The sequence below is a fragment of the Phyllostomus discolor genome, chromosome 7 (genome assembly GCF_004126475.2).
Source record: "Phyllostomus discolor isolate MPI-MPIP mPhyDis1 chromosome 7, mPhyDis1.pri.v3, whole genome shotgun sequence".
In the NCBI taxonomy this organism is placed as follows: domain Eukaryota; kingdom Metazoa; phylum Chordata; class Mammalia; order Chiroptera; family Phyllostomidae; genus Phyllostomus; species Phyllostomus discolor.
The window spans coordinates 82,482,117-82,508,187 of NC_040909.2; positions in this window are offsets into that span (position 1 = coordinate 82,482,117).

Below are 26,071 nucleotides of genomic sequence, written 5' to 3' on the forward strand. Positions count from 1 at the left end.
CATCCTCTTCTGGAAATCAGAGGGATCTTTAATTTCTATTACTTGATAAACTGTTTTATTAACTCACATGGTAGATAATAAGAGGTTTTTTTTTTTTTTAGTGTGACCACATTTACCTACTTCTAGAATTACATAAGATAAGGGGTAGACACACCTCTTCTGTCAAGGCATAGGCTGCTTTGGAACAGGGCTGAGTAAGATTATCTTCAGAACAGTTTTTTATCTCAACCCACTCTAAAATATGAAGACATTTTCATCATTTATGGAAAAGTACTTTGAGTTACTGCTTTCATAAATATCCTCTCATTTTCAAGACCATGGCTTATTACTCAAGAGCATCTCCAGTACCTGTATTAGCTCTTTTGCCTCCAGGAAAGATGTTTACAGCTCAGGTCTCAAGCCTTGCATGTCGAGTGATCAGGACTGGTCACTTGCTTCCATCTAAACTATAATAGTCCTTTTGCCCTTAGCACCAGAGAGGTGCTATGGCTTGAATTATGTCCTCTCTTGAATTTCATATGTTGAAGTCCTAACTTCCTGTACCTTGGAGTAAGTGACCTTACTGGAAAAAGGTCATTGGAGATATAATTAATGAGGCGGAGGTCATGATGAAAGGCCCTGATCCCATTTGAGTTGTTAGACAAGGGGAGTTTTGGATACAGAGGCAGACCTGCACAGGGAGAATTCCATTGGAATCATCAGAGCTGCTGCACAGATAAGGCACACCTAGAGGCTTGGTATGGACAGAGGCTTGGGATGGATCCTGCCTTAGTGCCTGTAGTGGGAGCATAATGTTGCTGACACCTCAGTCTCAGACTTCTAGTCTCCAGAACTGTGACAATGTATGTTTCTGCTGTTTCCGTTGTTGTGTAAGTCCCTCAGTGGGTGGTATTCTGTCATAGCAGCCTTAACAAACTCAAAAGACAGGGAAGCACATAGCTGTGCAGAATGCACTGTACATAGTTCAAGTGCCTTATTTCTGAGGACAGCATTCTTATCAGGACTATCTCTTTTAAGAAATTGTTCCTTGAAATGAACCAGAAATATTAATTTTCTAATTTAGTTTCCATTTTATCCCTTCTTACCACTGAGACAGTATTTAACTCCATCAAGATTCCTTTTGAGGTTAAATTCACAAACTTAATTAATACTGTTTTTAATAATGAATATTAAAAATTAAATAAAGAGGTACATCCTAACCAGTTAAAGGATATGATGTGAAGAGTGGGTGAAACAAGTCATCACTGATGTGCCCAGTTATGGCAAAATGTATTATCAGCATCCATAGGCAGGAGCTCTGCTCAATCATTTCAGGAGGTGGGGCCCAATGATGCCAGCAATTGTAGGTATCATTGTTCTCTGTACTTCTGTACAGATGATTTTAAAAACCTCTCCTCCACATCTTATTTAAAGACATTGCTCTTGTGCATCACCATGTTATGGTAACATAAATAATATAGTTGAATGTTATAAACATAACTTTAAAGAATTGTGAATATGAAAATGAAGAGAAAATAAATTCTGAATTACGTAGATATTTATATAGTAAAATCAAACATTGAATTATAAAATTTTACTCTTAACTTGTAAAAGTTAATATCCCATCTAAATATGTATAGCCTTTGAATCTTCAGGTAGCAAAGTAAATATGAAAAATGGGTCAGTGTAACCTTCTTGGCAGGAAAGAAGTCATTCCTGCCTCCTCACTGGCTGTTAAGTACTCCCAGTTTACTGAGATAGCAGTCAGCATGTCTGAACTGATCAAAGTGTTTCCTTATTGGAGAAGCATGTTTCTGATGTGGAAAGGTCAGAACTGAAAAGAAAAGTGAGAAATAAATCAAACCTAATGCATTCACACTTTGGTGTTAGAGTTAGGTTTAATATATGCAACTGGCATTTTCAATGTTTGTCATGTTTGTAATATTTCAGAGAATTTAGCATACTAGACTATCAAAATAGATTTTGTTAGATTCACATTTACAATTTAAAATGAGTAATTGATTTTAGATGTGATTTCAAGGGGAAAAACATAGAGGAATTTTCCAACACTCTAAACTATTTTGGAGTAATTAAAATAATTTGACTAACTATATTTATAAGTTTAATTTACCTGTTTCTCTAAAGTTAATTTGAGGCACCCAGGAAGGTGTGGCTTGTTATATCTTACATTTGAAGTCCATAAAAACAGCTATTACATTTTAAGTGGATTTAAATGTGAATAATGGGGTTGTAAAAACATTTCTGAGGGGATTTAACTTCTTTGAGTTAATCAAACAAAGAAAAAGTTGAGGTTATTGTCTTTTTAATTAGATTAACAAATAGAATAATTCTATTTGTAGATTAAAAGTATATGAGTAGTAATATTCCCATGTTTTTTAACATATTGACTATTAATTTTCAATGTAAGATACTGTAAATAGTACTATAAGAATAAAACCATCATAAGAACCATGAAATGTATTTGACACTGAGCTGTAACCTAAGTTTTAGGAAATGTATATGCAAAACCTGGTTGTTCCAGGCTTTCATTCTTACCTTCCTGGCAATGTCAAATATTAAACAACTCTGACAGATGCTCTGGTCAGACCCTGTCAGTGTCTTCCTGTGAAAAAGTTTAGAATATCAAAGCATGCCTTGTCCCAGAACTTCATTTTTAGGAGTTTTACAGATCTTGGGTTTTGACTCAACTGTGGGGACTACTACTGTTTGAAAAGTTTTATGTTGTGGTCTTATTGTCCTCTGGCAAGATCTCTATTCTTTATGCTCTAAAAAGTCTTTTTGAGGAAATACTATACAACTTTTGGAAATGATATTGTCAAATAAGATTATCTTTTTTGTGGGATAAGAAAGAAATTGTTTTACTCTTTGGTATATTGTGTATGAAATAGACATTTGACTCTCCTACCATGAGAATAAGAGGCAGTCTGTGGCATCAATAATAATTAGAAATTGGAAGAAGTGAGTCGAGTCACATTTCTGTTACTTGTGATTCTTAAACTTAAGAAATTTGGAAAATAATCAGCATTAGAATTCTGTTACATTTCTGCTTCTTGAATGAATGAGTTTTTTTAATGATGATAAGCTACTTTATCTATAAATTTTGCTATATATGCAAAATGCATCATTTAGATATATATTCAACATGGTGTCTCTGAGCACAACCATTTGCAATTCCTGTAACTCAGAGGGGTTTATGTAACTACTTTAATTTGCTATCTATGGTTTCAAAATTTAGTAAGATGTTCATTGTATACATAATGATTGGTTTGTTCTCTGCTTTCTTTTGTTTGCATTTAGTTTTCCTGTTCTTGCTGATTGTGATGCCTCCTCTTGTCTTGTCTCTCTGTGAAGAGGGAAGCTCAAGTGAGGAATTTTGATTTTGACAATAGAATGGAAAACTCACTGCCAAGGATTGGACATTTGACTCTGGTTCATGAGACATGATTTTGATCAAATTAATCTTTTAGCCTACAGACATTTAGAAAGAAAATGAATGTTATAATAATTATTTTCCATCCATGGTAAAATGATTGTTTTCATTTTCCTATGCACACATCCATGTTACTGAGGGAAATTTCTTTCCTTGTACTTTGTGTTTGCCCAAAATTTTTATGAATGCTCCTCAATCACAGATTACAGAATAACAGCAATGTGCCTTTTACAACCAAAGTCATTTTAAAACTGTATGCCAAGAGAGCATTTTTTTCTTCATTTTTATTCCTTTCTCCATGATATATCTGCTTCTTTATCTTTGTGTCCAAACTTCTAGTTCAGTGCCAGATTCAAGGCAGTCTATAAACATTGGGTAAATGAATGAATGAATAAACCACCCCTTACTATTTGTTAACTACAGTCACATAACAAATTGCTCCCAAACTTATTGGTATAAATCAACAATAGAGATTTATATCTTGGATGGTTTTGGTGGGTCATGGTTTAGAATTAGCTTAGCTGGGTGGATGTGACTCAGAGTCTTATGAGGTTACAATCAAGATGTCCAGATCTCTCTTTAGGACTTGTATATACTCATGTCTTAGAAGCTGGCTTCCTCTTGAGCAAGTGACCCAAAGACGTCAAAGCATAAATGGTGATATCTTCATGATCTAATGTTGAAAATCACACACCATTATTTCCACCATATTCTGTAGGTTAAACAGGTCAGTCCTATGTAATATAGGAGGCACCACACAGGGGCATTAAGCCAGAAGATGAGGATTATTGGGGCCATCATTGAGGCTGGCTAATACACATTTACAGACATTTTATATTCAACAAGTTTTCACATTTCTTGTCATTTTCTAATCTAGTTTAGATGTCTCATGTTAAAATGAGGCAACTGTAGCTAGCACAAAGGTTAATCAATTTACTATCAGCTTTAAGAGTCAAGAAGTATATTCTAAAAAAAGTCAAAATACAGGGTGGGACAAAAGTAGGTTTACAGTTGTTTACATGTAAATAATACAATAATTAATAAAAAGTGACACAAGAATAAACTGTTTCACATACAACTATAAACCTACTTTTGTGTCACCCTTTATACAGCAGGCTGAAGAATGATGTTAACAAATATGTATCTATTTAACTTTCCCTTCATGTTTTCCAAATCCCTTGCTGTAAATCCTGTGCATATCCTGATGTGCTTTAAAATGTGAACCATCTTTATCAATCTGAGATTTGCCTAAGTTAGTGCCTGAGATTTCATAGGAATGAAACAACCTCAGATAACATCAGTAAATCCCTTTAGTTTAAGTGCAAGGAGTCAATCACAGAAAAACCACAACGCATAAAGCCACACATAAAATAACACTACCAGTCTGATTTCTTAAGAAAAAAAAAAACAAGTGGTAAAAGGGAAAGATGCTTTCTGAAAGCACTCAACCTCTTCTGGCAAAACAAAAGCCAGAAACAAATTACTGTGTATGTTTACATTAGAATGTCTATTACCTTAAGAAAATTCAAAGCAATTTTTCATAGAAATAAAGTCATCACATCCCAGAGTAAAATGATCACTAAACTGAGGCCAACTTTACTGACAGAAACAGGAGGGGAGGGAGGGGGACGCACCAACTCTGAACATTTAAGAAAATCACACGATTAACAATTACATATTCTATGATTTTAGCTTTTTTAAAAAGTTTGTTTTATGTGGATTTTCTCTTTTGAATTTTTAAATTATTTTTTAGTGGGAGTACATAGGCCCCCTTCTAATTGAGAATATGAGTTAGATGGTAAGCATTACACACTCTCAATAATCCATAATTCGGAGTAGAGAATTACTCACAGTGGAGGAAGTGATTATGTTCCCATAAATTACCTGTTAAGGCAGTGCTGGGTGATTTGTGTTTGAAGAAATCTTTCATCACAAATGCAGAGAAGTGGGAAAAGAGTTTCCTTTCTATAAAAAGAAAAGGGTTTTTTTCCTTTTATGTGCCAGGTACTGTGCTAAATCTGCACAGCAAATAGATGAAAGGTACTTTGAGACGCAGAGAGGCTAAGGGATTTGAAAATGAGAGGAGTGATTGCTTGTGAATAGTAGCTAAGAAGTGGTGTAGCCTGCATTTTGCTTAATTGCTGAGCTCTTCCCATGCCATCTTCATGCTGTCTGCAGGGAAAATGAAGGTTAGGAACTATTCCATTCTGATTTCAACTGAAGAATGAAGTAGGCTGTCAGATTCCCTTTACCAGAAACCATAGAATTTGGAGAGAGAGAACTAGAAAATGGTGACCAAGTCATGCTGCATTATTTTAAAAAGTGAACAAAACTTTATCAAAATTTCTATTGAATTCTTTGCTTCAGGAAATATAAATACGATTGTATTTTCAATGACATACATGTATGATGGCAGATCCAGTTCAATTGAGTGTTTTGCTATTCACTCTTCTCCTAATGCTGTCATATAGTTAGTCTGGCACAATTGCACTAACATTATTTGACAAGAATTTCTTCCCATTATTGCACTCAGATTTATGTTTAACTTTGTGTTAATCTCGACTGGCCTGATGACCAGGCATGACTCCTGTCTCTCATCAGCTATCCCCTCAATGTAGCTGACTAGCTTCTTAAGCCTTGCAGGAAATTAATGTTCACTACATCACTGTGTTCCAAATATTGACATGGCAAGTATCTTAATTTATTGGGGGTAGTGTGCCTAAATGGGGGTAAATGGTATTGAAGGAAAATTGTTAAAAATTTATATAACCAGATATCTCCTGGTCCAATACCCTACTTCTGTGAAAAAAAATGAACATAAATAAAAATAGCTATTAGTCCTAGGCCAGGCTCTGGAATTTGACAACCTCTTTCCATTTCTTCCACCAATGTTTTGCAGCCCTACTGTCATGAGGTTTGTTCTTTAGTGACTTTAAATTTCAAGGTACCTAAGTCCTCCTTAGTTCTTTTCAATCTTTTGTTTGCTTTTGAGTAATCAATCTACATGTGTTTTATCCTTCAGTCTAAGTGATTTAGTATTCTATTAACATATCTTACCTTCTGTAAATTATCCCTCAATTGAGTTTCGTGTGGGGTAAGTGGTTTAACCCATGGCAGCCTCCTCCCCTCTGCATCACTGCAGAGGCTCTATGTCCCAGGAGCTCTGTTCTCCTTCATCTTGTATACATTCCACATGCATGTGTTCTTCAGACCAAGTGCTACTGAGGTCAGAGGAACAGTTAGACTTTAAGTCGAGGGCAGTATGTGGCCATTGGCACAGCATTTCAGTTCTTTTTTTTTTTAAGATTTTATTTATTTATTTTTAGAGAGGGAAGGGAGGGAGAAAGAGAGAGAGAGAGAAACATCAATGTGCGGTTGCTGGGGACTGTGGCCTGCAACCCAGGCATGTACCCTGACTGGGAATTGGACCTGTGATGCTTTGGTTCGCAGACTGCACTCAATCCACTGAGCTACGCCAGCCAGGGCATATCTCAGTTCTTTTTAGACTAATTACTATATGGATCTTTGTGAATTTATGGGACTCTCTATCCTACAAATACAGATATCTTTATTACCTCTCTTACCATACTCACAGATCGCTAGAGTATCTCTGATTCTTCTTGTGTCTGATAACTTTGATAGAATGTCAGAGTTCAACATAGTTCTTTTATATAATGACCAGTTCAAGATTGAAGGAAGGAGGCAAACCTGGCCAAAGTCAGTTGGGTTCTCTGCAGTTGTGCATATGTGTACATCCTAGAATCTAGAGAGAAGAGGAGAAACCCTCCTTCTGCTGTAATTTCCACAGAATACTACAGCCTGTGCAATGAGGATGGGAGAGACAGACAACTATCTGGAGACCTGCTTGTAGCCCAGACTTGTTTCTGCTTAATTTAGTCTTTCTCACTTTTTAAAGTGCATTATAAATCACCTGGAATTCTTGTTTAATTACAGATTCCCTTTCAGTAGTTCTGGGCTGTGGGCTAAGGTTCAAAATTTTCTATATATTCCTAGGCAATGTGAGTGCTGGTTCACACTCTGATAGCAAGAGTTGTTCAAATAATGACCAATTCTTGAAGAAGTATCTTGTTTATTTGGGGTTTTGGTTGCGTTTTTCTTTTTGATTCATAAAATGGTTGGACTCAATAGTATGCAAAGAACCTCATCAATCTTACACTATTTTCAATTGCATGAACCCTCAATACCTTTCTTAAGATATATAAAAGTATATCCTCTGATAATTTTGTCATTAATTTATTTAAAAATAAAATTTGATATCTTCTTTTCATGCCCCAGATGAAGTTTAAATCACAGTTAAAGAAATGTTTGAAATTCATGAAAATTTTTTCATAATAAAACTATAAGCATAACTTTCTGATAGAAACATACTAAGAAAACAATAGAATGTTTATATAGCAAATACTTTGTACATATAGTCTTTATTTTAAAATTATAGTACTTATCTATGACTACATATATAATAAAAAGGTAAATATGTATTTACACATGCATATCTAAGAGTATATTAGTGTATGTATATTTCCTTTTGTTACTCATTTTAACATCTTATTTATTTATTTATTTTTATTTTTTTAATTTTAGTCATTCAAGTACAGTTTTCTGCCTTTTATTCCCATTCCAGGCCACCCACCCATCCCTCCCCACCTGCCTCCCATTTCCACCATCCCTAGGTTTTGTCCATGTGTCCTTTATACATGTTCTTGTAAACCCCTCCCCTTTCTCCCTGAAATTCCCTCCCCTTTCCCCTCTGGTCACTTTCAGCCTGTCCTCTATTTCAGTGTCTGACTATATTTTGCTTATTTGTTTGTTTTGTTGTTTAGGTTCCTGTTAAAGGTGAGATCATGTGATATTTGTCTTTTACTGCCTGGCTTATTTCGCTTAGCATAATGCTTTCCAGCTCCATCCATGCTGTTGCAAAGGGTTGGAGCTCCTTCCTTCTGTTGTATAGAATTCCATTGTGTAAATGTACCATAGTTTTTTCATCCACTCACTTACTGATAGGCACCTAGGTTGCTTCCAGCACTTAGCTATTATAAATTGTGCTGCTATGAACATTGGGGTGCAAAAGTTCTTTTGAATTGGTGTTTCAGGGTTCTTAGGTATAGTCCCAGCAGTGCAATTGCTGAGTCAAAAGGCAGATCCATTTTAATTTTTCTCAGGAAGTTCCATACTGTTTTCCATAGTGGTTGTACCAGTCTGCAGTCCCACCAACAGTAAACCAGGGTCTCTTTTCTCCACAACCTCTCCAACACTTGTTGTTTGTTGCTTTGTTTATGATGGCCATTCTCACTGGTGTGAAGTGTTATCTCATTGTGGTTTTAATTTGCATCTCTCTGATAGCTAGCAATATTTAACATCTTTTCATGTGTCTCTGCATCCTCTGTATGTCCTCCTTAGAGAAGTGCCTGTTAAAGTCCTTTGTCCATTTTTTAATTGGGTTGCTTGTGTTCTTAGAGTGGAGTCGTGTAAGTTCTTTATATATTTTGGAAATTAAACCCTTGTCTGAGGTAACATTGGCAAATATATTTTCCCATACAGTTGGTTCTCTTTTTATTTTAATACTGTTTTTTTTAGCCATGCAGAAGCTTTTTATTTTGATGAGGTCCCATTTGTTTATTCTTTTCTTTATGTCCTTTGCTCTAGGAAACATGTAAGTAAAAATTTTTCTGCATAAAATATCTGAGATTTTCCTACCTACATTCTCCTCTAGGGCTTTAATGGTGTCATGGTTTATATTTATGTCTTTTATCCACCTTAAATTTATTTTTGTGTAAGGTGTAAGTTGGTGCTCAAGTTTCATTTTTCTTGCTTGTAGCTGTCCAGTTCTCCCAACACCATTTGTTGAAGAGGCTATTTTTACTCCATTTTATGTTGCTGCCCCTTTTGTCAAATATTAATTGACCATAGACACTTGGGTTTATTTCTGGGGTCTGTGTTCTGTTCAATTGGTCCATGTGCCTGTTTTTATACCAGTACCAGGCTGTTTGGATATCAGTAGCCTTGTAATACAGTTTAGTATCAGGTATTGTGATCCCTCCTACTTTACTCTTCTTTCTCAAAATTGTAGGAGCTATTAAGAGTTCTTATGGTTCCATATAAATTTTTATGTGTTTGTTCTGTGTTTGTGAAATATGCCATTGGCACTTTAATAGGTATTGCACTGAATCTGTAAATTGCTTTGGGTAGTATGGACATTTTGATTATGGTAATTATTCCAATCCATGAACACAGTGTATGTTTCCATTTCTTTGTGTCTTCCTTGATTTCTTTCCTCAGTGTTATGTAGTTTTCTGAATATAGGTCTTTTACTCCTTTGGTTAGGTTTATTCCTAGGTATTTTATTTATTTATTTTTTTGCTATATCAAATGGGATTTTTAAAAAATTTTTCCTTCTGCTGTTTCATTGTTGGTATACAAAAATGCCTTTGATTTCTGGATATTGACTTTTTATCCCATTGTTTTGCCAAATTCATTTATTTGGTCAAGCAGTTTTTTGACTAAAATATAGGATTTTCTATGTATACTATCATGTCACCTGCAAACAGTGACAGTTTTGTTTCCTCCTTTCCAATTTGGATGCCTTTTATTTCTTTTTCTTCTCTGATTACTGTGGCTTAAACTTGCAGTACTATGTCAAATAGAAGTGGTGAAATTGGACAACCTTGTCTTGTTCCTGACATTAGAGGAAAAGATTTTAGTTTTAGCCGATTGAATATGATGCTGGCTCTGGTCTCTCATATATGGCCTTTATTATGTTGAGGAATGCTCCCTCTATTCCCACTTTGCTGAGTGTTTTTATCATAAATGGGTGCTGTACCTTATCAAATGCTTTTTCTGTATCTGTTGATATGATCATGTAATTTTTTGTCTTTGCTTTTGTTTATGTGATGTATTACACTTACTGATTTGTGAATATTGTATGATCCTTGCATCCCTGGAATGAATCCGACTTGGTCATGTTGTATGATGTTTTTAATGTGTAGTTGGATGGTGTTTGCCAATATTTTGTGGAGCATTTTAGCATCTATGTTCATCAGCGATATTGGCCTGAAGTTTTCTTTCTTTGTTGTGTCTTTATCTGGTTTTGGGATTAGGATGATGTTGGCCTCATAAAAAGAATTTGGGAGTCTTCCATATTTTTCAGATTTTTTGGAATAGTCTGTGAAGGATACGAGTTAGTTCTTCTCTAAATGCTGTAGAATTATGTGAAACCATCTGGTCCGGGGCTTTTGTGTGTCAGGAATTTTTTGATTCCTGCTTCAATTTCCTTTGGTGTTATTTGTCTTTTCAGGCTTTCTGCTTCTTCATTTAGTTTTGGAAGATTATATTTTTCTAGAAATTTGTCAATTTCACCTAGGTTTTCAAATTTCTTGGCACACAGTTCTTCATAGTAATTTCTTACAGTCCTTGTATTTCTCTGGTATCAGTTGTGATCTCTCTTCTTTCATTTCTGATTGTGTTTATTTGCATCTTCTCTCTTTTTTTCTTGATGAGTCTGCTTAAAGGCTTGTTAATTGTGTTTATGTTTTCAAAGAACCAGCTCCTGGATTCATTGATCCTTAGAATTGTGGTTTTAGTCTCTACGTCATTTAATTCTGCTATGATCTTGGTTATTTACTTCCTTCTACTTGCTCTGGGCTGTCTTTGTTGTTGTTTCTCAAGTTCTTGTAGATGTAGGATTAGGATGTTTATTTGAAATATTTCTATCTTTTTTAGGTGGGCCTGTATCGCTATGAACGTCCCTCTCAGTACTGTCTTTGCTGTGTCCCATAGGTTTTGGGTTGTTGTGAGTTCATTTTCATTTGTTTTCAGAAACCTTTTGATTTCTTCCTTAATATCATTTTTGACCCATTCATTGTTTAATAGCATGTTATTTACTCTCCATGATTTTGAGTGTTTTGGGTTTTATTCCTTGGGTTTGGTTTCTAGTTTTAGTCCCTTGTCGTGAGAGGAAATGCTTGGTATGATTTCAATTTTCTTGAATTTGTTGAGGCTTGTTTTGTGTCCTATCATGTGGTCTCTCTTTGGAAATGTTCCATGTACATTTGAAAAGAATGTGTATTTATCTTCTTTGGGATGAAGGGCTCTATATGTATCAGTTAAGTCCATTTGATCTAGTGTATTGTTCAATTCCACAATATATTTGTTGATATTTTGTTTGGAAAACCTGTCCATTTTTGACAGTGGGCAGTTAAAATTTCCCACTATAATTGTGTTGCTGTCGATATCTTTCTTGAAGTCCTCTGGGATTTTCTTTATCTATTTGGGTGCTACTATGTTTGATGCATATATATTTACAATGCTTAAGTCTCCTGTTGAATTCTTCCCTTGAGTATTATGAAGTGACCTTCTGGGTCTCTCTTTATGGCCCTTTTTTGGAAGTCTATTTTGTCTGATATGAGTATTGCTACCCCACCTTTTTTTTCCTGTCCATTTGCTTGGAAAACTGGTTTCCTGCCCTTCACTTTCAGTCTGTGTAGATCTTTTAACCTGAGGTGGGTCTCTTGTAGGCAGCATATGTGTGGGTCATGTTTCCTTATCCATTCAGCTATTCTATGTCTTTTAATTGAAGCATTTAACCCTTTTATATTTAAGGTCATTACTGATAGGTACTTATTCATTGCCATTTACATACCTGTGTTCCTCCTCCCCCCCCCCCTTCCTTTCTGTCCTTAAAGCAGGCCCTTTAGCATCTCTTGCAGAGCTGATTTGGTGGAGGGGTATTATTTTAGAGATCTTTTGTCTGGGAAGCTCCTTATTTGGCAGCCTATCTTGATTGAGAGCCTTGCTGGGTAAAGTAGCCTTGGTTGCAGGCCTCTGGTTCTCATTACTTGGAATATTTCTTGCCATTCTCTTCTGGCTTGGAGCGTTTCCATTGAGAAGTCAGCTGCTAGTCTTATTGGGGCTCCCTTCCAATATATTACTTCCTTCCAGTATGTTACTCCTATTTCTCCCTAGCTGCCTTTAAGATTCTCTCTTTGTCTTGAAATTTTGCCATTTTAATTATGATGTGTCTTGAGGTGGGCCTCTTTGGATTCCTCTTGATTGGGACTTACTGTGTTTTCTGGATTTGTGAGACGTTTTCTTTCATCAAATTAGGAAAGTTTTCCATCATTACTTTTTCAAATAAGTTTTCTATCCCTTACTCTTCTTTTTCTCCTTCTGGTATCCCTATTATATGGATATTATTACATTTCATATTGTCTTGCATTTCTCTTACTCCCTCTTCATTCTTTCTGTGCCCCTTTTCCTTTTCTTGCTCTTTCTGGGTGTTTTTTTCTACTTTGTCCTCCAATTCACTGATCCGATCTTCTGCTTCATCATCCCTACTTTTCATTCCTTCTACTGTGTTATTCAGTTCAGAAATTGTATTCTTCATTTCCTCTTGGCCCTTGTTGATAGTTTCTCTTTCCTTTTTCATGTTGATATAGTTTGCAGTGAGTTCACTGTAGCTTCTCTGTAGTTTCTGCTAGCTCATTGTGAGCTCATTGAGCTTCCGGAGTCATTTCTTTGAACTCAGTATCTGATAGTTGAGTTGACTTTATTTCATTCAGCATTCTTTCTGAGGCTTCCTCCTTTCCCTTCATTTGGGGATTGTTTCTTTGTCTTCTTACTTTTTATGAGACTTTTCTCGTTAGCCTCTGTTTCTTAAATTGATCTGTTTTGGTTCCCTGGGTTCATGGTGTGAACTTCTGTGGTAGAATACCTGTGAGATTCAGTGGTGCAGTATCCTTTGAGTATCCTGGTGTTCACAGATTTCATCTACTCTTTTTTGTGATCAGTTGGAGGAGGAAGGAAAAATGGTTTAAGACAGCAAGAGAGTATTCTATTATATTCAGAGTAGCAGCCATAGGAAAGAGATAGGAGATCCTTTGGCTAGTTATAATGTTAACCATGATCATCCACACCACTAGCCATGTTTTAGAAAGGATGGAAAGAAGATGATACTCTTATTGGGGAGGAATGGATTGTGAGTTGGATCTAGAAAGCATTGAGGCTGTGGGAGTTCAGATTCTGAGGTAGGGTGGGAGTAAAGAATTGTAAATAGGAGTAGTGTGTAAGAGAATAGAGTTAACCACTAGAATAATAGAGTTTGGGAAAGCTCGAAGTGGGCTGAGATCTGGGAAGGGTGTTGGGTAATATTTACAATTGTATGGAATAGATCTTATTTATAGTAATATTAGAGCAGCAATCATATGGCAAAATCTATGGAATCTAGATAACAAGAATAGGGCATATAGAACCTTGAGTAGTGTACTAATGGAGCACAAGTGAAACACAGTAAATTAGCAATACACTATGAATTAGGTAATGGGGGAAACCTATCAAACAATACAGTATAACCAGCCAAGCAAAGAAGACTATACAGAAAGAAGAGTAATACCAAAATTCTATTAAAATAAAAATATAATAATAATGAAAAAAGATAATACAAATTTGCAGTAACTTGCAGGTTCACAAAAAAAGGGAAAAAAGCAGAACATGGAATGAGGGAGAGAGAAATTTGGAGTGGAAGGAATAACACTAGGATGAAAGGAAGAGAAACATAAGGAATTGAGAGATATAAAAGTAATAAGGATTAAAAAATAAAAAGTTATTTGAAAAAAGATAAAATCAAACAATCAAACAACAACAAAAAACAAAACAAAAGAAACCACCACCACCACAACAAAAAAACCTCTTGTTGTTTTTAAATGGCCAAACCAGTTTTTCTGGACTTGCTGGCTTTAGCAGGCTGAGGGGGTATTGGAATGCTTTTCACCCTTCCAAATCAGAATCCAGTCAGTTTCTTGCGTGGCCTCTCCCCATAGCCAATCCGGTGCCTCTCCCCGGGCCCTGAGTGTGGATTTGAGCGTTCCCCACTGTTCACTGGAGCTCACTGCAGCGGGTTTTTGGGCTCTGGGATCCTGCAGAGTGCCCAAGTCTTTTTCGGGTTCACGGTGTAAGTCCCGGGGGTCCCCAGGGGGCACGCACTTCACCGTGTAAGTTCCGCCCAGCGGAACTTGAGGGAACACACAGTTCACCGTGTAAGCCCCAGGGAACCCGTGGGAATGCGTACCTCACATTGCAAGCTCTGGGGATCCTGAGGGAGCCCTCACTCCCTCCAAGTTCACCGCCGCAGGTCCAGAATCCCAGGAATGCCCGTGCCCTTTCCTTATTCAGGGCAGCAAGGTCTTGGTTTTCCACAAAACCACACTATCTCTGGGTTGGGGGCATGGGTGCATGGCCAGGCTGCCCTTGGTCATGCAGCCTGGGGCACTCACTCTTCCCAGGGCTATTCGTGGGTGCTTGCAGTCCCTGTCTGATTGTCTCTCAGTCCTCACTCCCTTCTCTGTGTCTTTAAGCAACAAGCCCTCTTCCGGTGCTGCTCAATCTTTGTTTGGCAAAGGCGGGAGCAGTTGACCCAGCTCTCTTTCTAGTTCCCTGAGAAAACCACGGAGCACGGAGCCTGGGGCCTGCAACCTCCCTACTCCCCATGCTGAAGGGCTCAAGGGATCCCTGAGCCCTTCTTACCCTGAAGCAGTCTCCTTACTGTCTGGCTTTTTAATGTCCGCTATAATTTTTGATGTCCTATTTTCATAAATATTGTGATATTGTTGGCCCCTTGCTCTGTTCTTCCGCAGACCTGCCAGTTTCTCTCCGGTGAGTAGGGGGAAGGGAAATCCGCTCTCTCCTACCATGCTGCCATCTTTCTCCCCCCTATTTTAACATCTTTTAATAGAAACCTTCATAAATATAAAAGTGCAAATTGAATTTACATATATCAATCACCCAACTTTAAAAATATAAATATTTTTACCAATTTTGTTTTATATATTCCTTCTTCTTCTGCCAATCCATTTTTAGGATGGTTGGATTATTTTAAACTGAAGGCCAAATATAATACAATTTATCATATTAGAAAATTTAAAAAAATATTGTTTCTCACAAGAGGTCACCAATTTATGTTTCTGTTACACATTGATGTTTCTCTCCCTCTCTTTCTCTCTCCATCCCTCTCTCTCTGTAAATAAATAAATAAATAATAAATAAATAAATAAATAAATCTTACAGAAAACACCTCTGCTAAAAAAAAAATAAGTGGATGGACTACTTCCAAACTGATTTTATAAGGCTAGCATTACCTTGATATCAAAACCACTCAAAGACAAAAGAAAAAATTATAAACTAGTATCCCTGATGAAAATAGATTCCATAATACTAAACAAAATATTACCAAAATGAATTCAAAAATATATTTAAAGGATCACACAGCATGATAAAATAGAATTTATCTCATCACAAGAAAAAATTCTTCAACTACATATAGTGACAGATATTAACTAGACTTACATGGTGATCATTTTGCAGTATATACAAATATCAAATTTCCTGAAACTAATATAACGTTGTATATCTATCAGATCTCAATAAAAATAAAGATAAAAAATAGATAAAAATATTGTGTCTCTTTCAAGACTGCACCTCATGTGTGTGTGATTCTGTAAAGAACATGTCATAAATCCAGTGGTGTGCCAATGATGTTTAACAACGAGCTCTCTGAAGACAACAAAAAACAGAAACTAATAGTTTGCTGCATTTACAATATCTCTGTTGTAAATACTTTCACCGAGGCCAATTTCAAGTCAGAAACTTGACATTATTGAATGTAGATTTGAAAATAAATGTTTACCACCACAGTTCCCTTGAGCCAGAATAAGCTAATTCCAGCACACCACTGTGTAAATTTGCCTATTTAATTGTATGGTTTGAGCACACAAATGTTTATTTCCCTCAGATTTTAAACTTATGGGTAATTCTGACTATGCACTGGACATCTTATTTCAGTAAATGTTTTAATTTTATATGCTAGAAAGTTATCAAACTATTTCTGTCAATTGCTTGCATGGGAGGTGTGGAACATGCTAGCAGTAATGATTTCTTAATTAAATCAAACAACCTCATACATCCCTTTCATGCACCTTGTACCAATGGGTGCCAATAAAAATTTGCCCAGTGAAATATAAAATATAGCAATATGTAAGTAAAGTTATTATTATGCAAAATACATATTTTTTCAAATGTTATTGAGACCAGGGCATTGGATATTTTATTTAATATAATGTTCTTAGGATATATTGGTGATTTATATTCAATCTAAAATGCCTAGGGCTACTCTGATTTCAGGCATGTGAATCATCTAAAATCAAGAGATGGAAATCCAGGGTGGGTGATGGTAAATTATGCATGAGTGAGATAATTTTATTGTGCATCTCATTAGTAAAATGCTCCAGGAGACAGTAATGTTAAAAAAATAAAGAAATTTTTCTTTTCTTCAATACCTCACTTCTGGCCAAGATGGAGGCATAGGTAGACACACTGTGCCTCCTTGCACAACCAAAAAAAGGACAAAAACAAATGTAAAAACAAAACACAACCAGAACTGGCAGAAAATCAAACTGCATGGAAGTCCAACAACTAAGGAGTTGAAGAAACATTCATCAAGACCACAGGGGTGGAGACAAGCAGCCTGGTGGAGAGAACTCATGGCAAGGCAGCAGCTGGTGGACTGGGTGAACTGGGGTTTGCAGATTGGGTAGTCCCACATTTCCATGTGGATAAACTGGGAGGAATAACTAGGGAGCCAGACAGACCACACAACCTAGGGTTCCAGTATCGGGATATAAAGCCTCAAAACCTCTGACTGAATACACATGTGGGGGTTGAGGCAGCAGTGGGAGAAACTCCCAGCCTCACAGGAGAGTTTGTTGGAGTGATCCACAGGGTCCTAGAATGTATACAAACCCACCTATCTGGGAATCAGCACCAGAAGGGCTCAATTTGTTTGTGGGTAGCAGGGGAAGTGACTGAAAACCTGAAGAGAACAGAGTGAGCAACACTGTCCCCTCTCCAGCCCCTCCCCTACATACAGCATCACAATGCAGCCACATGGGTTGCCCCACTCTGGTGAATACCTAAGGCTCCACCCCTTACTACATAACAGGTGAACTGAGACAGAAAAAAAAAAAGGCCCAAATGGAAGAGCAGTTAAAAGTTCCAGAAAAAATACAACTAAGCAATGAAGAGATAGCCAATCTATCAAATACACAGTTCAAAACACTGGTTGTCTAGATGCTCCAGAAACTTACTGAATACTTCAGCAACATAAAAAAGACCCAGGCAGCAATGAAGGTTGCATTATGTGAAATAAAGAAAAATCTAAAAGAACCAAGAGTGATGGGAAGGAAACCAGGACTCAAATCAATGGTCTGGAGCAGAAGGAAGAAAGAAACATTTGACAGAACAGAATGAAGAAATAAGAATTCAAAAAACTAAAGAGAGGCTTAAGAACCTCCAAGACATCTTTAAATGTTCCAACATCTGATCATAGGGGTGCCAGAAGGAGAAGAGGAAGAGCAAAAAATTGAAAATTTATTTGAACAAATAATGAAAGAGAACTTCCCCAATCTAGCAAAGGAAAAAGACTTTCAGGAAGTTCAGGAAGTTCTGAGAGTCCCAAAGAAGTTGGACCCAAGGAGGAATACACCAAGGCTAATTTCATTAGCCAGGATTAAAGATAAGGAGAGAATCTTAAAAGCAGCAAGAGAAAAGGAGACACTTACCTAAAAAGGAGTTCCCATAAGACTAACAGCTGATTTCTCAAAAGAAATCATACAGGCAAGAAAGGTCTGGAAAGAAGTATTCCAAGATGAAAGGCAAGGACTTACATTTAAGATTACTCTCTCTAGCAAAGCTATAATTTATAATAGAAGGGAAGATAAAGTGCTTCCCAGATAAGGTCAAGTTAAGGGTGTTCATCATCACACAGCCCTTACCAAATGAAATGTTAAAGGGACTTATCTAAGAAAAAGAAGATAAAAAATATGAACAGTAAAATGAGAATGAACTCACAGCTGTTAACAACTGAACCTAAAAAGAAAACTAAACAAACAACTAGAACAGGAACAGAATCACAGAAATGGAGATTACATGGAGGGTTATCAGTGAGAGAGTGAGAGGAAGAGAGAGGGAGAAAAGGTGTAGAGAATAAGTAGCATACACGGTAGGTAGAAAATAGGCAGGGTAAAGTCAAGAATAGTATAGAAAATGTTGAAGCAAAGAACTTATATGTACAATCCATGGACATGAACTAAAAGGGGGGGATGTGGGTGGGAGGGGGTGTGCAGGGCAGAGGGGAATAAAGGGGGAAAATGGGACAACTGTAATAGCATAATCAATAAAACATATTTAAAAAATACCATCACATTTAAAGAGTCAGTTTTCAGACAGCCTGATGGGCATTCATAAGAAGTTATAATGCAGTACCGACAGTTGTTATTTTGTGGATCAAAAGGAAAATCACAAGTCTCATGTCTAACTGAAACCTCTCTCTCTCTTTATTTCTTCTTTTTTTAATCTTCTGCAACAAATAATTTCAATTTTTTCCTAATAAAATGTAAATTACATCTTGGGTTCAAAGTTATTAGAGCCATTTTATTAGCTCTTGTACAATGCAGCATTCTGGTGGGGACTGGTTATAAAAAATAATCATCTTTTCCTTATCTCCTGGCTTCCATCTATAACTAATGGTCTACATCATCTTATGCAGACAAACATTTCTTTTTTGTTTTTTAAAGATTTTATTTATGTATTTTTAGAGAGGGAAGGGAGGGAGATAGAGAGAGAGAGAGAAACATCAATGTGCGGTTGCTGGGGGTCATGGCCTGCAACCCAGGCATGTGCCCTGACTGGGAATCGAACCGGCGACACTTTGGTTCACAGCCTGCTCTCAGTCCACTGAGCTATGCCAGCCAGGGCACAGACAAGCATTTCTTCATAAACAAAAATGTGATTTCGTGCAGATGTGGCTGAGGGTCCTAAAAAGCTAGTATATCAATTTTGATGCATTTTGCAGCCTACAATTTCATGCCTAACTTTTGGCATTTTAACCCTGGTATCTGCAGTTAGATGCTGAATCCAGAAACATAAAATAGAAGGATTATTTCTTAGGTCTCTTGTATACAGTCAAGTAATCTAAAGGGGAGAAAATGGAAGAGTATGTAAGAAGAGTGAATGCAAAAAGGATATTTATCATGTTTAAAAAAATGTTCACCATAGGGAATTTGTTATTTGAAGTGCTACAAAAATAGTGACAAACAAGTTTATATACTATATATGATCTTTGATTTTTTATAATATCTTTACAAATAAAAATACATTAGCTAGAGTTCCTCATGTGTCTTTATTAAGAGGTACTGTGAGGAATAACTAAACTGTATCTTTCTAGTTGGTAGATTTTTATATAAGCACACAACACAAACATATAAATCTGAAATTTTTGAAATAATAAATACCTTTCCTAGATACTAAAGCATAAAAATCCTAGGAGGTTGATTAGACTCAGTGGTGGACATCTATTCCTATTTTAAATTTTTGCTGCTCAGCATCTATTTCCCCTTCATAACAACTTTCCAAAAATCAACACTTAGGAATGTTTTCCACTCATTTGGTGTTTTGGCAGCAAAAATAATTTATGTTCTACCTACAATCAGTAGAATCTGGAAGGGTTGATGCAAAGTCCTTTGGCTAAATATATCAACTGCTCTCTACCTTCCTCACAATTAAACTTGTAGGGTGGGGCATACTGTGTTCTAATTTTGAGCAATAAGACATTATCTCTCAGGAATTATGAATATTGCTTTATACAAGAAATTAAAACAGAGACCGATATTGTTGTTCCTTCTTGTTTTCTATCTTTTCCTAGTTAAGGGTTGGGTCTTAACTTATATAGTAAACAAAAGATCCATCATGGACTCAACTAAGCTAGCTGCAATTTACTCAAAAGTAGATTTAACTACTCTCATATGGAGCAGATAAAGCTGTCTTGTCATTTTAAAATAATTTTTACCATTACTTTAGCTTTCCATCTCACATTATAGATATGTATTATAATAAAAAGAAAAGATAGTATAATTATGTTCCAGGTGACAGGTCTCTGGAACCGCCACAATCTCTATCTGGAGGCCATCTGTGAAGTAAGACCCCTGGAGCTGTTTCAGGTTGTGGGGAACTGTGTAGGCTCAGAGGCTGGGACTGTGACAGCTGTGGCAAACCAGCTTCTGTCAATAGGTGCTTACCTGACACCCTCATGGGCCACATTCTCTGAAACCCTATATAAACCATATATATGATTTTGGAAAAGAAAAGCACATATTCTATAAAAGTAGTCATATTATTCATTGGAGGAAAAAAACCTCTATTTTTCTTTAGTTTGGTTCTTGGGAAAATGGCTAAAAGTTCTTCATTTTAAGCTATTCTGACTGAGCTCATGTTCAGACTGAGCTCATGTGATATTCTGATTTCACTTTGGGTAAATTGCTTAATCCAGTCCTTAATTTCTCTACCTGTAATAAAATCCAGGTTAATTACACATATGACAATCCAGTTAGCCCATTCATGAGTTAAAGCACTTTGCATGTTCTAGTTAAACTGAAATATGTGGTATAATTAAACAATAATACAATGATGATTAATCATGTTCACAATTCAATTAAAAAATGTGTATGATTAATTATTGTAATTTAAAAGGTATAATAAGCAAGCAGAGTAATTATGCATAATGGAACATGAGGTGTAGGTTAAATGGTATATATTAAAATTACTCATAAGTATCCTAGAAATTATTAAATAATATTACTAAATATGCCTTTAATGTAATTAGTCTCAGGGCTTCCTGTGTAAAAGGCAGGCTTTTGCTCCCTTTGCACCAGGCAAGGAGGCTTTCTCTTGTTTTCTTTATCTTCTTTCTCAAGCAGAGTGTATATTTTTAAGTGCCCTGAATTTTTAAGTCAAGTCTTCTAAAATGTAACAGAAAGAGATGGGAGATTTTTGTCTTTTTTAATGTAATGTAATATAATGTAATTTATTCATTTATTTTTAGAGAGAGGGGAAGGGAGGGAGAAAGAGAGGGAGTTACATCAATGTGTGGTTGCTTGTCACATGGCCTGCACTGCAAACCTGGCCTGCAACCCAAGCATGTGCCCTGACTGGGAATCAAACTGGTGACCCTTTGGTTTGCAGTCCGCACGCAATCCACTGAGCCACACCAACCAGGGGGAGATCAGAGATTTTTGAAAGGACAGACAGGATCAACTCTCCTGATAGAATCTTTAATACTTGTCTTCATTTGAACAAATTATTTAAACATATATAACATCTATCACACCAACAATTAATCTTTCATTACCAGATTTTTGGATATGTTTATCCATATAATGTCAAGGAAAATTAGACTTAAAAATTAATTTTAGCAAAAGGGAAGTATTGTGTGTGAGGATGTAAACCAAACACTCCCTGTGGCTCTTGATGCCTGATACCTAAAGCAGTGACTTACCTTTTTGTCTCCGTCTTGGTAATAGGAGAAGAGATGTCTGCTTTTTTCATTAATTAATTTATTCATTTAGAAAATATATGGGTTGTATCCATGCTTCTCAGAAATATCCACTGGGTGATTCTACAACTACAAAATGTCCATGTGGCTATGCAGTGCCTTCCCTGGAAAAAAGGTAAGTTTAGGTGTCCCAGAGTGAAACTCAGGCTATGAATGATGACAGCATTTTCAATAGAATTTATCAAAAAATTTTATAATATACTGAGCCTAATGTGCTGAATTCAGTCTGCCTTGAGATTATTTTTTAGTTTATTTCAGTGAATTAACATCTTTAGTAATAGCTTTCAATGGAAAAAAACATTCTAGGTTCCAGAAAAATGACTGAGGGTTTAATTTTGTGATGCAACTCAGGTATAAGTTAAGGCCTGGCTATTCTAAGAAATCACAAGGGTTATCATGTTGTGGCAGAGATAATAAAAAGATGTAAGTAGCATTTTCCTGTACTACTATCCTAGAAAGCATGATACTTGAGAGCTGTATTTCATTAAATCACTATACAAACAAAATTTTGAAAAGAAAGTGTCATTTTTCATGCTTGTAGGCAGTTTTCCTCAATCCCACACTTGTAAATAACTCCCAGCAACATCAGCAGGAATTAAGCCTATGTGTGGAGAAGCACATTAGTGATGTAGGGTGACAGGACTCTAGTTGGGTCTTGCCATTAAGATTCATGCTAAAATAGCCCTAGCTGGTGTGGCTCAGTGGATTGAGTACGGACCTGGGAACCAAAGCATTGCTGGTTTGATTCCCAGTCAGGGCACAAGCCTGGGTTATAGGCCATGTCCCCATAGGGGTATAGTAGAGGCAACCACACATTGACATTTCACTCCTATTCTTTCTCTCTCCCTTCCCCTCTCTTTAAAAAAAAGAGTCACCCTAAAATATAATATCAGGCAGTGAGGCAGAAATAAGAGCCTGGGTGAGAACTGTAGACCAGGCCTCTACCAAGAGATATTAATATGGATTCTCAAAGGAGCGGTCATGTGTAGTGAGAAGGGGAGAAAAGGAGATAAGAACTGAGAGAGGAGATGCAGCCAAAGCAGATTCCACCATACACACTGGGCTGTGGAGTGTGCATTGATCTCTCAACCTGCTTCTGCTCTCTTAGCCATCAGAATGGTCTTTTAGTAAAAGAGTAGCTTATGAAAACTTTCTCTTAGTTTTACACGGGCTAGTGTGGTCATAATTATTGTTGACCTATTATGCATCTAAGGAACACAAAATTATATATGGATTCATTATGAGAGTCTAATTATGGGGATAGTTCTCAAGATGAATAATAATATAAAGTATGGATATTAAATTCTACTGTAACTACTAAACTAGTACCTTAACCCTTACCTGATATGGGAGTCCAGAACAAACTGCCATCTAAGCCAGTTTCACCTTGCAAGAGGTACTTAGTTGAATCCTGAAGGAAGGCTATTGTTTAGACTGCAGAGTAGTACAGACAATTCCAGTGGAGATGTAATACTGAGTAAAGATATCAAAGAATAATATGTAGGTCAAGTCAGGGAGCTAATGAGCTAGACATTTTGGTACAGCAGAGGAATTTCTCTGGGCAAGAAACCAGTACATTTTGTGCTGGGCTAGAGTTGGTTATTTTTAGCACCTTTAAATTCCATTCTCCTCCCACTCATAATAGCTAATCCTCTACAACCATAAAGGAAAACTAGCAGGTAAATGGGTTTTCATTCATTCATTCATTCAGTTTGGACTATTATAATGGTCAGTTTTTGTCAACTTGGCTAGGCTACAGTCTCCAATTTTCAAACACTAATGTTAGTGTTGCTGTGCAGGTGTTTTGTAGACATATTTAAAGTTTATAATTAGTTTACTATAAATAAAAAAATATTGTCTTAAATAATTTGGACTGATCTGATTCAATTCATTGAGGGGATACAAAAGTATAACTATTGCTTCCCAGAGGAAGAAGAAATCCTGCCTCCAGGTAGCAGCTTCAGCTCCTGCCTGATAAATTCAGCCTGCCCTACCTAATGGTAGATTTCGGAATTCTGATTGACCTACCCAGCCTCACAATCATTAAAGTGTCCCACACAATAAATTTGTTCATATGTATGTCATCTTGTTCTGTTTCTGTATTGGAACCCTGATTGACATAAAAATGTCTTAACAGATTTGAAGACAGAGGTGTGATGGGAAAACACCTTAATATTTTAGCAGGAAGATGGTATGTGAAAAGTGGGGCTTTCATGAAAAATGATGAAATTTAGTGTTAGTACACAGGGGTGATTGTGGGGAAAATGTGAGTTGGAGGCAACCTAACTGGAATGTTGAGTTAATTTGAATGAGAAGTTTGAGTGTCAGTTTTATAGAACTGGACAAGAAGTCTGCTGAGAGAAATGAGGAAACAAGAATCAGGGTCACAACTGAAGGTTCAAGTCTGTTGAAAAAAATCTGATGATTAAGAATATGCTGGAGACACAAGTCCAAATGCACCTACATTTGGGGTCTTTGTGGAAGTGGTTTCAGAGTTATGTGGAGACAAAGTGGAAGGAGCTAGTGCCAAGATGGCTCTAGGAAGATTCAAGTTGGCTTAAAGGTCCCAAGTCAAGGTCATATTGAAGGAACTGAGATTAGGATGCCATAGCCATATGTCCTGAATGGAACAACATATGGCTTAATTAAGACAATGTTGAGAATGAAAAAAATGGAATAGGGGAAGGTGACATTAAAAAAGAAAAAAATATATATTCCCAGGAGAATTGCTGTAAGAATAGAAGGAAATGAAGCTGTGGCACTCCGAGGATCACAAAGTATTTGACCAGTGAGACCAAATGCACACAAAGACATACATATTTGTGACTCTTAACAGAGCAATTATGAGCCATGACTCAAATATTCTAAGTTCTTATGCCTGCAAACAAATTGTAAACATATTACACTATTGGGCAATAAATGTAGTGCTTTATTTTGATCTAATTTTTATTTTCTTTTTTTCTACATTTTTTTCTGTATCAGTGATCTATTTCGTAATACTATACTAATTAAGACAGTGAGTGCCCTTAGTATATGTCCCTGGTTTGAGATAGCATGGTTCAGTTTTATTGTAAATAAAAGTAGTTCTGCCTAGCACTGAGGATTAAGTTTCCTTTTACTTTCAGCTTTTGACAAGCCAGGAAGATCAGACCTCTGTGGCATCATCTTCTGTATGTGTGACTTTAGGTTTTGTCCCTAAAACTTTATTTTTTATTAGTGGCACATACAAGGAAAGAGTACAGTGTCAATATCAACACATACTTTTCCAGGGGACTCAGAATATTTTCTCAGTTGGGATAGGGTTATGGTGTGTAATAGCTACTTGTAACTGGTATACATTTTATGTCAAGGATCTAATTGGCACTTCTTAAAAAGGGAATAGGCCTAAAATTCAATAAGAGCTTTGAAATTAGATAGCAAAAAAAAGAATATTAAAATTGCAAAACATTAGTCAATGCTATTGAGAAAGAAAGGGGCATTGAAGAAAAGATAATAAAATTTAATTTTCTTCACTGGTTGGGTGGCTCAGTTGGTTAGAGCATCATCCCATACACTAAAGTATTGCAGGTTCAATACTCAATCAGGGCACATACCTAGGTTGCAGGTTTCATCCTCAGTTGGGATGCATATGGGAGGCAACCTGACATTGATGTTTCTCTCTATCTCTCCCTTCCTCTCTCTAAAATCATGAAAAGTATATCCTTGGAGGTCGTCTGGTCAAGATGGCAGCATAGGTAAACACAGCTTATCTCTTTGTGCAACCACATCAAAATTACAATTAAAATATACAATAACCATCACTCAGAACTATTAGAAATCTAATGAAATGGAAATCTGATAACTATGGAATTAAAGAAATGATATCCATCCAGACTGGCAGGAGGGATGGACACATGGAACAGGCTGGTCCCACAACCACATGTGGTGGATTAAACTTTGGGAGTGATATTTCAGGAGTGAGGAAGTCCCAGCCCCACACTTGGCCCCCTAAGCCTAGGGTTCCAGTGCCAGGAAGATAAGTCCCTATAACCTGTGCCTGCAAGAGCCAGTGAGGATTGAGTTGGTGGAAGAAACTTCTGGAGTTCCAAGAAGTTTACCTTAAAGAATCCACACATGGACTTACTCAGATTCACTTGCTCTGAGCTCCAGCACCAGGGTAGTAGCTTGAAAGGTACCATTGACATACAGGG